Source organism: Piliocolobus tephrosceles, chromosome 1, assembly GCF_002776525.5.
Source record: "Piliocolobus tephrosceles isolate RC106 chromosome 1, ASM277652v3, whole genome shotgun sequence".
In the NCBI taxonomy this organism is placed as follows: Eukaryota; Metazoa; Chordata; class Mammalia; order Primates; family Cercopithecidae; genus Piliocolobus; species Piliocolobus tephrosceles.
Window position 1 is genome coordinate 25114694 of NC_045434.1, and position 12831 is coordinate 25127524.

The window sequence follows — 12831 nt, forward strand, 5'->3', positions numbered from 1 at the left end:
GGGGTGATGATGGTGGTGGCGAGTGGTGGGTGTGGTGGTGTGTGTGGTAGTGGTGGTGGTGGTGGTGGTGGTGGTGATGGTGGTGGTCATCATTGGGTGAATGGTGGTGGTGGTGGTGGGTGGTGGTGGGGTGGTGGTGGGGGGTGTGGTGGTGGGGGGTGGTAGTGGTGGGGTGGTGGTTGTGGAGTGGTGGTGGGATGTGCTGGTGGGGGTTTGGAGGTTTGCGAGGTACATGCCCATGGCTGCTATATAAAGTTCTAGAACTGTCTTACTAGACCGCAGATAGGTGTGAATACTTACCTCAGTAGGTGCTAATTGTGAAGTGAAACCAATTATATTCACATGGGAAAAAAAAAGTATCTCTCTAGTAGACGTGACCTCAAAGGAAGGAAGCAAAGGGAGTTGAGCCTTTTATTTGGGCTGTGAACAGCGCCCTTCACCATTAGACTCCATCTTCTCCACGCTTCATTCTTCGCAGCCTCCTTGTAAGACACTAACTAGCAATTCCAAATATTTCATCTTCACTCACAGGTTATACTCCTTTATACCACCTCCAAAGGCTAGCTGATGTATTTTTCCCTTGGGGAGTGAGGTAGGACAGAAAAGAAAAAAACATGTATGTGGGCTGCTGCCTGCAAAAGTCTTTCCAGATCTCTGGTGAGTGATAGCCCAGAGTGGCATTTGGTGTACCAGCAAGACCATGCAACCCCTCAGTCAAGAAACTCAAGTTCTAGTCATTTGTTTTTGCCCATCAGTTATTTCATGATCCAAGCAGATTGTCTCCTTCTCTGGAGCTTTAATATCCTCAGTTGCAGAACGAGACAGCAGGCAACTTTTTTCAAAGGATTGGTATTCTATAATGTCTGTATTTTATTTTATTTTAAAATTAATTAATTATTTATTTCAGAGCCGGTGTCTCACTCTGTCTCCTGGCTGGAGTGCAGTGGCATGATCATAGCTGACTGCAGCCTTGAACTCCTGGGCTCAAGTGTTCCTCCACCCTCGGCCTCCCCGTGTAGTCCTGTATTTTAAAATGGCAGGTGTGTACGGGAGAGGCAGTGGGCTGGAAATCAAATGTCCTCAAGTTTTACCAAACACTTCTTTCTGCCATTTTTCTACTTCAATTATTGCATTTCTACAGTCATGAATTATCATTGTTTACTTACATGTCTGCCTTTAAACTGTGAATTTCTGGAGGGCGGGATCCATCTCTCTCCCATCTATGTTCCCAGAGCTGCTTACACAATGCCTTCTACACAGCGAGTGTATGCTGGCGGGATTGGCTGAAGAAACAGTGATGCGGCCGTGCGCGGTGGCTCACGTTTGTCATCCCAGCACTTTGGGAGTCCGAGGCGGGTGGATCACGAGGTCAGGAGATCAAGACCATCCTGGCTAACACAGTGAAACCCCGTCTCTACTAAAAATATAAAAAATTAGCTGGGTGTGGTGGTGGGCGCCTGTAGTCCCAGCCACTTGGGAGGCTGAGGCAGGAGAATGGCGTGAACTCGGGAGGCGGAGCTTGCAGTGAGCCGAGATTGTGCCACTGCACTCCAGCCTGGGCGACAGAGCGAGACTCTGTCTCAGAAAAAAAAGAAGAGCGTCTTTGCAAAAAAAAAAAAAAAAGAAACAGTGATGCAGTGGCTAGATGTGGTTAGCACTGTGAGAAGCTGTGAGCTTGACATGCCTGGGTTCAAATCCTAGTTTTGCCACTTGCTAGTTGTGGGCCTTGGACAAATTACTTCTTGAGCCTCCATTTCCTAATTTTAAAATGGCTGTAATAGTTCTTACCTGGCAAGGTGATTGTGAAAATTAAGTGAGATAATTCATGTCGTGTGCTTCTCAGAACATGACAGATGCTGTTTTAAAGACTTTGAAGACTTTGTCATTTTGGTCCTGTGACCATCCTGCTAAAGGCTAGAAGTGAAATTTGGGGAGATTAGTAATTTGATTGTTAATCCATAACAAAATATTTCAGGATATTTTGGTCTGCATTTTGCAGGAAATATCTTAATTCTAGCCTGCATTTTATCATCTACCACAGACCTAAGTGGTCTTTTAATTGGCAGTAGCATTACTGTCTCTGGCTGTGAAAAATAGGCAGTTCTCCAAAGACCTTTCCATGTGTGTGCTGAAAGGTGCAATGCAGAGTTTTGCTGCAGTGAGTCTGCAGGCACTGTCTTGCTGAGGAAGCATCTTAGACTTCCTGAAGCTGGCTTCGTGAAGTTGCTGTTTTGCATAATAATACATTTGGCCTAGAAAGGGCTTCAGGAACATCACTGTCTTTTATACTGTGAACCCGATTATATTAATAAACTCCCAAAGAGCAAGTCAATCACTTTTCTCCTTGGGCCTCTTCAGTGCCGTTTAGAAAAGCATCTTGTCAGTGGAGTAGTGGTACCTGTACCTCCCTATGATCTATATGGACTGGGGCAAGGTGCAAATCAAATGCCCCTTTCCTTTTGTCTGTAGAAGAAGACAAGCAAGAGAATGTATTCAGATTTACTAACCTGGGACTTTCTGACGGGAGACTGATTATCACTTAATGTTCACGTTTAAATGGGTCAACAAAAAATGTATCTCCATCCTCAAGAACGTCATTCCAGTTGAGTTTGATTTTATCTATTTATGTGCTTGTAACTAAAAGTTTCCTCTGGAAGGAATAAAATTATGGAAACTAAACAAAATTATTAACACTTTCTCTGTCTTCTTAATGTCACAATTAAATATTGCTCCCACTAATTATAATAGTAGTTATCCTTTATTGAATAATTAGCATATGTTAACTATTGTGCTAAGGGCTTTACATGTTTAATCTCTTTTTCATTTTTAAAACAATTTGCAAGGAAAGAAGTGTTTATCCCTATTTTGCTGTAAAGGAAACTGAGACTCCACAAATGACACGTCTGTACCTAATTTCATTACAATGTCCTTCATTTAATACTCTGCTTATCTGACCCTGCAAGTCTGCATTCTGAGCCCTCGTGTCTACATTTGTAGGCCTTCTGTCTCTTCCCTCACTGTTGTTCCAAATGCAGTCTCAGCCATGACCCTAGTATCTGAGTATCTGAGCATGGGCTGGCTGCATTCCATCACTATTTGTTGTTCTGGGACCTTTTTGCTTTTTTTGTTTATATTCTAGGTAGATGAGGATATCGGTTCACTACCAGAAAGGAGCTATGGTACTGCGTTATTTTGTAAAACTGGTGGTAAATATATGGCATTTGATAAATCTTGAGATGGTATAGGCTCAAAGTAAAAGTGGGTTTTAGAAAGTATTTAGGCAGGCCGGACACGGTGGCTCACATCTGTAATCCCAGCACTTTGGGATGCTGCGGGGGGGTGGATCACTTGAGGTCAGGAGTTCAAGACCAGCCTAGCCAATGTGGTGAAACCCTGTCTCTACTAAAAACAAAACAAAACAAAAATTAGCTGGATGTGGTAGTGGGCGCCTGAGGAGAAGGCAGCAATATTCAAACGATCATAGGAAATAGGGCAGTGCTTTGCAGTTAACCCAGTGAATTCAACAGTCTATCTCTGACACCAGCAGGATGTTTCCTGCTAGAGCTTAATGATTTTCTCTGTTCTTAACATCCTAACTTCCCATTAAAATGGTCTCTTAAGAGACCTGTGCATCCAATGCCCTCATTTTACAGATAGGAAAACCGGGCCGGGTGCAGTGGCTCATGCCTGTAATCCCAGCATTTTGGGAGGCCAAGGGGGGGATCACGAGGTTAGGAGTTCGAGACCAACTTGGGTGACATGTCGAGAGACTCTGTCTCAAAAAAAATAAAGAAAAGAAAGTATTTAGGTAAATGTATACAAGAGGTTTTACTATGAATATGGAGACTAAGATTCCAATGGCTATCACCTCTTCTTTTGTTCTGCTTCTCTTGGGAACATATGTTCCTCAAGTCCCAGCTGGCATCTTCATCAGTTCTATTGGACAATGTATGGTGCCACCCATCCCATCATTCTGGTACTCATTTCCTCTAAGTGTGGATGGGGGGTTGGTGAGGGAGAGCGAAGAGGTGCCTGGTATCTGCAAACCTGGGTTCTCTTCTCAACTGTACCACCCACCAGCTATGAGACTTTGAGGGAAGTCAATTAATATCTCTGGGCTTCAGTTTTCTTTTTTTTGAGGCAGTCTCGCTCTGTTGCCCAGGCTGGAGTGCAGTGGTGCGATCTTGGCTCACTGCACCCTCTGCCTCCCAGGTTCAAGTGATTCTCCTGCCTCAGCCTCCTGAACAGCTGGGATTACAGGTGTGCATCACCACACCTGGCTACATTTTGAATTTTTAGTAGAGACGGGGTTTCACCATGTTGGTCAGGCTGGTCTCGAACTCCTGACCTCGTGATCCGCCTGCCTCGGCCTCCTAAAGTGCTGGGATTACAGGCATGAGCCACGCACCCGGCCCAGTTTTCTTATCTGTAAAATGAGGGCATTGGATCCACAGGTCTCTTAAGAGACCATTTTAATGGGAAGTTAGGATATTGAGAACAGAGAAAACCATTAAGCTCTAGCAGAAACATCCTACTGATGTCAGAGATAGACGGTTGAATTCATTGGGCATAGCTGAGAAGCGCTGTCCTATTTCCTATGCTCAAAGCATTTGAATATTGCTACCTTCCCCTCAGATGTTGAAAGCATGTCTTCCTTTTTCAGATGAGAGATCTGAGGCTAATTTTGGCCATTGGTTGGCCATGGACTCTTATTTATTGCTGATTACTTAATTTGCAGGGCAAATGCAATGTCAATGAATGGCAGATGAGTGGCAGCTGATGTGATGGTAGCCAGGAATAATTGCCAGTAAATGGAGAGCGCTGCCCTACTTTGCTTTACTAAAGTTAGCAGGCGCCTGCAGAGACTCCTATGGCTCCTAATGATTTTTGTTAAGTTTGGAGAACAGCTGGACTGCAGATTAATTTCACCATGTTTCTTCCTGACATTTCTCATTTAAAAGGTGCTAAAATTCTAAAATGAACAAAAATCGAAAGTGTCTTCTTTACTCAAGGGGAAAATTGCCTCTTTGCAGAAATGCTTTCTAAGGAATATTGACTTCTTGATTTGACTGAGACATTTGTCTGTCATGAGCTTCCTCACTGACGCTACTTACCTTTCTTCTTCCAAATACTTGTTTTTATGCACGTTTATTCTTTCTTCTCTTCCGTCTGAGATAAAAAGATAGTTTTCTTCCTTTCTACGTACCAGCTCTTCCACCTGTACTCTGGAATTATCTGTTTGATTTCAAAAGTAATACATACTTATTGCATTAATACATACTTATTGCAGAAAATTTGGAAATTGTGGAGATGTAAAAGAAGAAAATAATATCACTCATAATCCCACCACTGGAGACAGTTGCTGTTAACGTTTTGAGGTCTTTCTGATTTTTTTCTAAGCACACTTTTTAAAATAATAAAATTGGGATTCTATTGTACACTAATCAAATGGCACTTAAAAATTAATATACAAAGAGCATTTTCCATGCTACTAACCACTTTTCGAGAACCTTGTTTTAATGACTGTATGGAATTTTATTGTGGGATTGTATGCTACTTTGCTAAATTATTCCTTTCACCTGATATTAAGGCTTGTCCCTACATTTTTGATCCTGTCCTTTCTTAGCTCCCCTGAGAGTGCACCCTTCCATCACACCTCTGCTCTTCCTTCATCGCCACGGCGTTTTCTATTGATGCTTTTCTTGCATCTTCAGGCACACAGGTGCATCTCTACTCTCATCTCTAATCTGCTGTGTCATTTTGGATGTTTCCCATTTCGGTCTCTGGTTTTGTCATTGCATCACAGTCTATGAACTGCATGTTTTGTCTCCTACAAATTCATATGTTGATATCCTAACCTCCAATGCGATGGTATTTGGAGATGAGGCCTCTTGGAGGTCATTAGGTCAAGAGGGTGGAGCTCTTACGGATGGAATTAGTGCCCTTATAAGAAGAGGCATGAAGGAGCTTACTTCTCTCTTCCACTGTTTGCCATGTAAGGATACAATGAGAAGGCAGCCATCTGCAAACCAGGAAGAGGGCCCTCACCAGAACCTGACCATGTTGACACCCTGATCTCAGACTTCCCAGTCTCCAGAATGGTGAGAAATAAATGTCTGTTGTGTAACCCACCCACTCTATGGTACTTTGTTATAGTAGCTAGGACAGACTGAGACACACAGATAATCTAGGCATGGCTCTGGGTGTGTCACTGCACCCAGTGAAGATCAGCCCCCAACCTAGCTTCCCAGGCTCATTTGCCCTCCACATGCACCCCGTGATCTAATCTAATTGTATTGCACATGTACACCCAGACATCCTGCTCATGACCTCCTTTTTGGCCATGATGCATAAGCATGATACATATTCATCAAAACTACTGATAAAAATGTCAAACCTCAGGCCTGTGGCTCAACATTAGGGACTTACAAGATGAAGTAAATCTACTTATCAACACTCTTGAGGCAAAGATGATTTAGCCAATTGTTTATATAGAGAATGGTTGAACATTGCAGCCCGTGTTTCTCCATCCTGCCTCCTGGGATATTATTAGTGGTCCATTTGAAACTTTGGAGTGGGTCAGACATGCTGCACTTCCAGATTTCCCTAATCATCACATCCACCTTCTAGAGCAAAAAGGGAGGTGACATTGTCAGATTCTGATCTTCATGAGGCCATGTTGTTTCCTGGAGATCACTGCTGCCTCTTCTAAAGGTTCAGAAGATTCCTTATTAAGCCACTCCAAATCTGTGAATTGTTTTTGCTCCCTTTATGAAAAATTGAAACTATCTGTGTTGATTGTTTGCTGATATCCATAAGGTGACAGATAGAGAGTGCAGTCCATGTGCCTGGGGTGGACTTGAAATGGGTCCGTGGTCTTTGTAGGCACTTGCTGTGGGGAGGACTTAGCTCTCCTGCTTTCCCTCTGCTCCATGACCCTGAACTAAGGCCCACTGCCCCTTCTAATGCTGCAGCCAGCAGCTGCACATAGTAGGGTGGTAGGCAGAGTAACACTCCTGAAAGATGTGCATGTTCTAATCCCTCGAATATGTGAACAGGTTGTCTCACAGGGCAAAAGGGCTTTGCACATATGATTATATTAAATATTTGAGATGAGATTATCCTGGATTCTCTGGGTGGGCACAATGCAATTACATAGGTCCTTAAAAGGGTTAAAAAAAGATTTGAGGATGGAGGAAGGAACCATGAGTCAAGGATGCAGGCATCATCTGGAAGCTGGAAAAGGAAAGGGAGCAGATTCTCCATAGAGCCTTCAGAAGGAACATAGCCCTGCTGACACCTTGATTTTAGCCCCGTGAAATCCATTTCAGACTGCTGATCTCCATAACTGTGAAATAATACATCTGTGTCGTTTTAAGCCACCAGATTTGTGGTGATTTATTATCACAGCAATGGGAAACTAATACAGTAGGCAACCAACAGACATTTTAAATTCTTGAGATTTGAAAAAGGCCTTAATATTTGTCTACTCTGATCCCTATCTTGAATTCCCCTTTTTATGACTTCTGTCAAAGGGGAAGCCTGTGGTGTGTACGTTGGGATTGGAAAGAAGAGTACAGCCAAAGGAAAATGGGAGATGAGAAAGAGTTTGTAAATATGCTTTATTTTGGAGACATAATACATGTAACACTTCACCCATTTAAAGCATAGAGTTCAGTAGATTTTAACATATTCAAAGAGTTGTGCAACCACTACCACAATTGATTTGGGAACATTTCATCATTCCAAAAGGAGATCTTCTACCCATTAGCAGCCAGTCTCTAATCCCTCTCACCCCCAATTCCTGGCAACCACGAATCTATTTTCTGTCTCTATAGATTGATCTATTCTAGACATTTTACATACATGGAATCATACTGTATGTGGCATTTTATACCAGGCTTCTTTCGCTTGGTACATTTTCAGGGTTCATCCATGTTGCAGCACGCATCAGAACTTCATTCCTTTCTATTGCTGAGTCATATTCCATTGCATGGATAGGACCACATTTTGTTTAACAGTTCATCGGTTGATGGACATTTGGGTTGTTCACACTTTTGGCTTTTATGAATGATGCTGCTATGAATAATTGTATGCAAATTTTTGTGTGGCTATACACTTTCATTTCTCTTGGCTGTATACCTAGGAGTGGAATATCTAGGTCATCTGGTGACGTTACATTTAAACCTTTGAGAAGCCGCTTGTCTGTTTTCCAAAGGAAATGCACCATTTTCTAATACCTTCTCACAAGCAATGCATGAGAAACCATCATCAATAGGAATTCTTGCTGGCCTCTGAAAATTATGTAAAGGACACAAAATGCAAAATGTGGATAAGAAAGAGTGACCTGGATGTTTTCAGAAGCAAAACAGCATGAAAAGAAACTTGGGTGACCAGTTGGCCTGGAAACTCTTGAATGATACCTGAATTTTTTTTTTTTTTTTTTTCTGAGAAACAGTTCATATTGGCTAAAATCTATTGGCAAATGGCTGCAATAAATTCTTTTGAAGATTTTAGTCTGTTTGGTTTCTTTGCATTTCATTTGATTAGCTTTTGAGAAATTCGGATGACTAATGCCTCAGAAGAGCTTCTTGAACCACAACACAGTGGGGCAAGACTAAGTGCCCCATGTGAATAAACACATGCTATTATTCTTAGTTAAAAATAACATCATTTCAAGGGGAAGAGCATTATGCATTTTGGAGTTTTTATTAGTTTGTTAGGGTTCACAAAATAAAGTACCACAGATAAGGTGGCTTAAACAACAGAAATGTATTCTCTCATAATTCTGAAGGCTGAAAGAGAGCTGAATCAAGGTATTGGCAGGTGTGGTTTCCTTGGAGGCCTCTCTTCTTGGCTGATAGGTGGCCATCTTCACCACCTATGGGTATGTCTTCACATGGCCTTCCCTCTATGTGTATCTGCATCGTAATCTGCTTTTGTAAGGATATCAGTCATGAGGGCCCGCCTTGATAACTTCATTTACCTTAGTTACCTCTTTTTTTTTTTTTTCTTTCTGAGACAGAGTCTCACTCTGTCACCCAGGCTGCAGTGCAGTGGCACCATCTCGGCTCACTGCAACCTCCTCCTCCTGGGTTCAAGTGATTCTCTTGTGTTGGCCTCCTGAGTAGCTGGGATTGCAGGTGCGTGATGCCATGCCTGGCTAATTTTTGTATTTTTAGTAGAGACGGGGTTTCACCATGTTGGTCAGGCTAGTCTCGAACCCCTAACCTCGTGATCTGCCTGCCTCGGCCTCCCAAAGTGCCTACCTTCGTTATCTCTTTAAAGACTTTATCTCCATATACTGGGGGTTAGGACTTCAACATAGGAATTTTGGGGGGATACAATTCAGCCCAAGACAAAGTTCAGTATCATAAAATCATACTTACTGTACCAAAGGGGTCCGGCCTAGTGGAGAAAACAGATTTTAAAAATATATATTATTTTTACTGTGTGTCTTTAGGTAAAAGCATAAGCCTCAGGTCCTTATTAAACATGGAAAGATGTTTATTCTTGGTGCAAGAATGAAGGGTACTGTGCGACTTAGAGCAGACTCGAGAAAAGGTTAAGTGGATGCATTCTTAATTGTTCTTCTACCTTCCCCTACGTTTCCTCCTCACTCATCACAGTTAGGTATCAATATCTTCTTGCTGTAACTCTTCCATTAAAACCTGTTCTACCTGCAACTTAAGCATGCTATAATACGAATGTCTGACAACCACTTCAAGAGTTTTTTTCTGCTTTATGTTTTATTTTTCCAGAGGCCCAAGCCTTAAGCCAAAGGAATCACACCTTAAAGGAATTTCAGAGATCAGTTAGGGGATGAAGAAAGTATTTCCTGAAATCCTTTTCAGTACCCTGGATATCACCCCACCCAGATAATTGCTTACTCACCCTTTTACAATGTCAGCCTTGATGAGAACTCAGATGAAAGATGTACTTAATTAAAAATAAAACCCAACTCCAGAGAAAGATATCTTGTAGAAAAATTTTCTATCCCTAATATTACCTACCTGTGTTGCTAATGATGGTATACTTTTTAATGTGAGTCAACATGTGCTGGCTCCCATTTTCAGTATTCCTAGATTTTTATCTGCCTGCCTTATTTTTGGAGGAACTGGCCTAACATCTCATGATTGTTGATACTATTAGAACTGGCCAGTATTTGGGTTGGTTGGGAGGTGGGGTGGGCCTGGGAGGCTGACTTTCCTGTTGGTCTCTAGCCTGCAGAACTGTTGTTGTCGATCATGTAGAATGAAAACTGCAACTTTAATGGGGCTCATTACATCATTCACTGTCTGAAGAGCATGCACACTGTCACATGAGAAATGATAGCCGAGGATGGAAGTCTGAATATATTTGATCTTCATGATTTCAGTGTCTGGAGTGATGACTAGATATCTTTGTGCCACTTTCCTTTCTAGCGGCCGAAAAGGTATCTGATTCAACAGAAAAGTCCTTCAAAGTCTATACAAAAGAATTTGTCTCAGAGCTTCTTGATTATGTAAAGGCCTCTTTAGCTTTGAAACGAGAAAATAATCAGAATCTTCCTATTACATTCTGGGAAACATACTCAGAGACATAACAGTTCAGGAGGAAAAACAGACAAAATGCCTTCCTGTCTCACCAAAATTAAATTAAATAAGTGGAGCCTGGCAAAGGGCAGGCTTTATGCAGAAATGATTTCCCCCTAGATCTAGAGATGACCTGATAGCCAAAGGTTGAGATTCATTTGATTAAAGTCTAAACTTCCATCTTTTGTGTTATGAGTCTCTTTGAGATTTGTAATCCTCATTTATAAAATGGGATTAATATTTTTACTTGTGTTACAACAAAATAAGATAATATAAGGTTTGTAAAGCACGTAGCACATAAATATCAGATTACTTTTCCTTGCCTTGGTAGCAAAACTCTCTAAAAAACCCACTTATTATGAACATGTTGACTTTTTTGAAAAGTAGAAAGAGAATAGTAAGATGAACACAATTTAAGATGAACACACCTAGATTTAACAATTGTTAACATTTTACCATATATACTTAATTTCTTTTTAGTTATTTTCTGAAGAATCTGAAGTAAATTGCAGACATTATTTTAACTTGAAATATTTAACATGTGCCTTTAAAAAGGAACATATTCCCCTATAACTACAGTACCACTTTAGTCTAACAAAATTAATACTAATTTCTCAACATCAGCTGACACTTAGTCTATATTGAAAATTTTCAGTGGTTTCCAAATGTCTTTCAAAGTTGATTTATTCAAGTAAGATGCTGATATGAGCCTCTTATCAGGGAACTGTATTTTATCTCATTGCCGCTCACTAAGAGGGCCAACTTTGTTCTGTTGTTTACTAGTCAGCAGATCTGAAATTCCTCTGTAAGTCAGGCTAGGAACATACTTTAAGCTAACTTAATATGCAAACTTGAAAAGATAAATTGTTCACTGCAGCAAATGACTCATGTGTTTTCAGGGACTGGTTGAAGACTTGAAGTCGTGGTCTTCCTTTTGGTACATCTCAGCGTGCATTCACAGGTGCTGGAATGATAGGAAGACGATTAGTGACAGTGGGTTTGGGGGTAGGCAAACGGGATGAAAAACTCATTTGCATGGGGAATCTAAAATAATCAAATTTACAGAGGAAGAAAATAAAGTGGAAGTAGGAAGGGAAACTAAAATTGGGGGATCCCAATGGAGGAGGTGGCTTTGCATGAGGATGGAATGAACTCATCAATACTCCACATAGGTTTAACTCACCACCTATCATGGCTCAGTGGAAAGGCACAGATCTGGGTCCAGATCCCAGCTCCACTCTTCTAGCTGCATGACCTTGGGAATTACTATACATTTCATACTTTAGTTTTGTTTTTTCTTCTATGCTGTGCTAATACTTTTGTCCACTTTCCATAGATGATGAAGAGATTATAGCAAGTGAACACAGAGTTCTGGGTATATAGTAACCACACACAAAAAGTATCTATCTATCTATGTATCTATCTATGTATCTATCTATCTATCTATCTATCTATCTATCTATCTATCTATCATCTATCTTTATGATGATGATGATGATGATGATACTTTACCTCCTATGGTGTTTGGTGCTTCCAACTCTATTGATGAATGCATCCCACACACAATTGTGCTCCAAATGTCATGACCTAAAGTGAAATAAATACAGGAGACAAGAGACTTATCATAGGATAGGGGTTTTCTGTCATATTTCAAGCAAAGCAGTTCTCCCCTGATCCCTGTCCATCTCCTAACCCTCTTCGTCCATATGGAGGTACTGCAGCTCAAGGTCACAAGGCTATCCATGGCTGAAGCCTCTCTCTAACTCCCAGATACCAAAACCTTGCAAAGCTCTGCCTCCTGCTGGCCTTACTTCCCAAGGTCAGTCCTGGATCTATCCCACTGGCCAGAGGGTCTTATAAGCACCCTCAGCTCAGCTCTAAAGAGAAAACTCTCTCCCAACTTCCTTGGTGGCCAAATCATCCCTTTCTAAAGCATATTTATTCCTATAGAATTTAGAAAGCAAAATACTTTTGTTTTCCCAGGAGAGAGGTTTTGACAATAGTGTTTGGCAGGTACTTGTCATTGCTCAAGGGTTGCTAGGAGACAAATGAAGGCTGGCTCAAGATAGTTGCAAAGCATGGTAGTCTACTCTCTAGAACCGCAGTCTTGATTTCAAATTTTAGCTTGCATCTGAATCACCTGGGGATAGTTAAGATTCAGATTCCTGGGTTGCTAGGTCTGGGATACCTTGTGTTTCTAATAAACACTCTAATATAGGTGACTCAGGGATCAGGATCACACTTGGAGAAACATGGA

At 41.4% G+C, this 12831-nt stretch overlaps 1 long non-coding RNA gene across 1 annotated transcript in view; it reads right to left on the reverse strand.

Moving 5' to 3' along the window:
• Positions 1–12610, reverse strand: part of LOC111539215 — a 23823-nt gene extending 11213 nt beyond the window's left edge. Inside the window, exons 1-3 of the long non-coding RNA XR_002730616.2 lie at positions 12544–12610; positions 12087–12161; positions 2508–2650 (exon numbers count right to left, since the gene is read on the reverse strand). This is a non-coding gene — a long non-coding RNA (uncharacterized LOC111539215). The remainder of the gene's footprint in view (positions 1–2507; positions 2651–12086; positions 12162–12543) is intronic.
• Positions 12611–12831: the final 221 nt, after the last annotated feature.